Below are 5,117 nucleotides of genomic sequence, written 5' to 3' on the forward strand. Positions count from 1 at the left end.
TGGTGCACTTTGTTTGTGCTGATGTGAACACAATAACCACACTCAGGTGCACCCCACAACAAAAGCAGCCAGACCATTTGGAGGAGGTGGTCTCATTTATGGTGACAATGCGATCCAACCATGATCCGACTGATCTACCAGGCATATGATGCAAATTTGAGCCATACATCTTCCCATAGCCTGATAGACAACTGTAGATACAAACAGTGATAACTAGCTGTAAAACAAATGTAAAATTCTCCATATTATCCACTAGTCCAGGGGGCACCTTCCTGTATCTGACCAAGAAGTGGACAAGCTCTCATGTTTGCAGTGAAGCTTTTGGTTTACTGGAAACCGTAGAAAAAAGCTGCAAGTATTCAAACTTATCAACTGATTAAACGAACTTTAAGTGCGAAAACACCCTTTTGATCTTGGAAGGCTCTTTGTTTGTCTTGCTGGAGGCATTCCTGAACCCTTTTTGCAGTGTGGTGGGAAGATTATGCTGCTGGGGGAAGCCACTGGGAATTCCCTTTGTCTGCAACAGCATTTAGGAGGGTTGCACATGTTGAATTAACATCACTATGAATTCCAGGTTTCCCAGCTGAATTCTGCACTGTAAACTGCATGACCAGTGTCTTTCACCAGGCCTTTTAAAGTTTGTATTGTAAAACAGTGATCACCCAACTCTGTGAACCATTTCTCATTACTCACCTTAAACCGTATTCCTGCTTCTTTTTCCCGCTATTCCTGTACTCAGCCAACCGCCCAACCCAACACTAAACTGGCACTGCTCAACACTTACAGCATGTGTCATATTCACTGTACACGGAGCAGCCTATTCAGTTAATTCCCAAGCAAGCATCTAGTCATCCAGCCAGTGAGGCCGGCAGCCAGGGAGGAAGCATTTTTCAGTGGTGTACCATGTTGCCTTGGCCAATCGCTGGTAAACGTATCTCGTAGCTATGACTGCATCTCTGTCCTAGCCAGCACTGTGGCTCTGATATGCCTCTTTGTTCCAACTAAATCCTCATTAGTCATGCCAAACTGACACACACGTACACACTGACTGTTCTAACCTTTCCAGCATCCCACCTCATACGATTCAGTTACTATAGAACAATGACACGATCGCTATGTGGCACGAAACAAACCAATCTCCTATACGCTTGTGCTGAGAGCTCAGTGTAGAGTGAAGTCTTTACATGCAGAGGAAAATGTTTTCCTTATATGAACCTTATTCACGACAACATTAAAATCAAACATTAGCCGTATGCAGCATTTTAAGTCGAGATTATCCGTCAAAGCATCAGAAACGCACAAGAAACTTGTACCAAAAGACAACCTAAAGAGTTTCGTTTTCCATTTAACATCACACTTCATAGTTAGCACCCTGCTGATCATTCAACAGTGTTACTTGATTACTCTCCATGCAGACAGCAGAAATGCTAAACTTGAAACTTCAAAACGAACATTTTATGAATCAGGAAAAGCTAGCTGGTGAACACTTGTCCCCCATATCAACATAACCCGCTGACATCTAGCTAAATGCTAGCATGCTTTACAAAACAAATACCTAGCATATGAGCTTAAACTAACTTACACAACAAAGTAAAGCAGATAGAGACAAACAGACCATGATTTAGGAAAATTAATGAAAAAAAAGTCAATAATAATAATTATTTAAAAGGGTTTTAGGAGATGATTTGATGTTGCTGGTGAGGGGCAGATGTACTGACTGACATCCTTAGAGAAACTGTCAGGACCAAACACGTGAACCTCAGTTTTACTGGCAGTGGGCACGTGCGTCTTAGGCTACATCCACACTAGTGTGTGTTCGTTTGAAAACTCAATCGTTTTCTCTCCGTTTTGGCCTCCCATCCACACTTAGACGGCATTTTCCCCGAAGGAAAACGCAACATTTCGAAAACGCTCTCGAAAACGAATACATTTGAAGACGGTGTTTTTGCATCGCAGTGTGGACAGTGAAAACGGAGACTTTCGAAAAAGATGATGCATGTTAGTCATATGATGCAGTCATGTGACCAATTCAACTAAGATAGCGGAGGGGATTATACAGCAGCTATTTTGTTTGTTTGTTCTCAATTTTGACAGCCCTATTAAAGATTAATATCAGTCTGTACATGCTCCAGATAGCTTTTCTTCAAATTCTTTAATTTTCACTCGCTTTTGCAACTTTGTACTTTTGTGTTACTCGCAACAACAACTCCCCTCATTGTTGGTCCTTTTAAAAAACGCGGTGCTTTTCCTCGACATTTTGCCGACGTTTCAAAGCGAAAGTAAATAAGCAGCAGGCAGAAATGAGGCAGGCCGAATCTTCTTGCATTTCACGCATGCGCAGTACTGGAACGTAAGCGTTTTCGGCTGTTTCAGTGTGGACACACAACTCTGTGAAAACGACTGAAAACGCTTGTGTGGACGCGGAGCGTTTTCAGATGAAAACGCCATTCTCACATGTGTTTTTTCACAGCTGTACATCTCTTTTACCTCATCTTCAAGGTGTACTTACAGGACTTTTATTTGGCTGCCACTCAAAAAGCGGACCTCGCTATTTTTCCAAGCTTAGCTTCAACCCAGGCTGCTAAAAATCTCAGAAATGTAATTTTGCCGCAGCTTTTTCAGCAGTGCTGAAGATGCTGACTGTTGTTGGAAGGAACTAAAGAAGCATAAATGACTTATGAGCACAAGCGAGCGAGGCAAGGCAACGGTTGCACCGCCATTTCTGAGAGCTCGCTTCATTTTTTTGAGCTCACTGTGGAACAAAAAGACCAAATCAGTTAATTTCAATGCTGCTTCAGACAGCCAATGATTCATATCAATATATTCAGGTCTCGGGGAGCACACTATTTATAAACTAGCATTATAGCGCTCTGACTCACCAGCGCCTTTAGTTTGAGTCTTTTTAAGAGGTCTTATGGCGGCAGTGACCACTGTGTTCATTGTGCTGCTTAATCATCAGTGCGCAGGAGAAGCTGCAAGGTGCCATGACACAGAGTAATGCCAAGACACTCAAGCAGAGCCTGAAATACAGAGAGCTGAATCTGTTATATTTAAGTCTGGATTCTGCGTCACTGTGGCAGAGCCTGTTTACAGAATACAAGAATAATGTGTCTGTGTGTGAGCGTTTGTAAATCTGCAAATATGTGTGTTGTTTTTGAGCCACTGTTTCTCTCCTGAAATAAATATGCACAGCACATATACTGTTTGTACTTAGGCAAAATAGATGGTATTGCTGGTGAGCAAAACATCTATCATTTCTGGCTCTGATTAATAGTTGTCCTGGGGATGGCTGTTCTGCAAAGAGAGAGAGGGGGGAGGGAGGAGGAGATGAAGTGCAGGATGACAGGAGGAGGGAGAGGAAAGAAAAAGCAGACAAACAGCAGAGGAGAGAGAATGAGGAAAGAGCTCCTCCCGCTCAGGGGTCGGAAACAGTTGAGCAGAGAAACAAGCTCGGAGATTTCTGAATGTCTCCTGATGTGTTTAAACTGTGTGTTAAAAGGCTTTATGAATAAATCCTGACAAAAGGCCCCTGTCATTGTTGGTAAAATGGTGACTCACCTACCATAGTGAATTGAATCCACCTTTCCCCCTCGGTCCCTATAAATATCCACTTAATTGTTTACCCTTCGAAGTTCTGTGTTGTTCTACATTAATCCTTTACCATACAGTAGTGTTATGGTGGTGATTGTGTTTACTGCACTGTTTGTCATGTTGCACTCCACATGGATCCAGCTGGCCACAGGATTGCTCCATATTTACGAGTCCTCAGCAATGAAAGGGCTAAGCTGTTGTTTTGTCATCGTCGTTCAAAGCGATTCGTTCTGATTTGATGTCGCTGTTGACAGGACACAGTTTGTTGGTGCCTTTCAAAGAGCTACAAATTATGTCACAAACAGTTTTCGGACCCGCCACTTCTGTGGTTAATGTTTGGTGGGTTTAAAGACAAATATAAAATTGAACAAAAATTCAAATAAAAAAAAAAAAATGCTTTTCTGTTAAAACAAACAAAAAACCCTCGACTTGGCTAAAAGTAACTAACAATCTGTTACAATCTGTACTGGACGTGATAAAACTACCAGCCGGAGGAAAAAAATGTGGATCCCTCAACTGGTTTGGCAGTGGTTACTGGATGGTGCTGGCACTTGCTGGGTGTGACTGGATGCAAAGAAGCTTTTAAAAATCTCCTAGTGATTGCTCTGGTTGCTTCAGAACTTGAAAAAGTGTGACGCAAACCGGAAATGGAGAAGGTTCACCTTCAAAGTAAAAAGCATCAAGACGCACTGCAATCCTAAACAAGGCAAAGCAGGTATTAGACTGGACAACTTCATATTCTCTACTGTTCACTGGTTGCACCTTACATAAGCTATTGTGCAGAGGTCTGGGGCAATAACTATAAAAGTAAATGAAATTTTATGATGTGGTGTATGTATTGTATCAGAAATATGTTCATTATTATTATTGAGGAAGCTGATTAAATATTGGAAATATTGATGGAATTAGGAATCATACCAGACAGAAAAACACCCAGGGCAACACCATCAGTCATGGATGGGCCTCCCCAGAGCTCGGACCTCAGCATTACTGAAGCAGTGTGGGATCATTCTGACAGAGAACAGAACAAAGAAGAGCTTTGAATATCCTTCAAGAAGCCTGGAGAGCTATTCCTGAATATCCTCACAGAGCTGCTCAGAGAGCTCAGACTGTTAGAGTAGTATAAACTCTATTTTCGCCTTATGAAGCATGCAGGTGTAAACAACAGGAAAAAGCCTCAGCCTGATATATAAGACTGATACTGATACTTGGTCACATTTGTCATGTGTAGTTATCTATTAACTTATATACGCTCTGCTCACATGGTTGTGTTGGGAGCAGGATAGTTACAGAGTGCTCTCTGGTAGACAAACGATATGATGCCAACACTTAGACGGTCTTTAGTCATCTGCCTTTTTCATGCCATCGTCACAAAGAGACTACCTGTTAGAGTTTAGGATTTAATGAGAACTCTAATTACCTAGCTTAAACTGCTGTTGTACATTGATCCATAGTGCTAGAGCTGGGCGATAGAACGATAACGATATGTATCGCGATATAACTTTTACTCGATAGAGAAATTAAGC

This window comes from Mchenga conophoros, linkage group LG23, assembly GCF_057382185.1.
Source record: "Mchenga conophoros isolate Kocher_MC1m ecotype Shallow Benthic linkage group LG23, M_conophoros_male_GT1.1, whole genome shotgun sequence".
Taxonomy (NCBI): Eukaryota; Metazoa; Chordata; class Actinopteri; order Cichliformes; family Cichlidae; genus Mchenga; species Mchenga conophoros.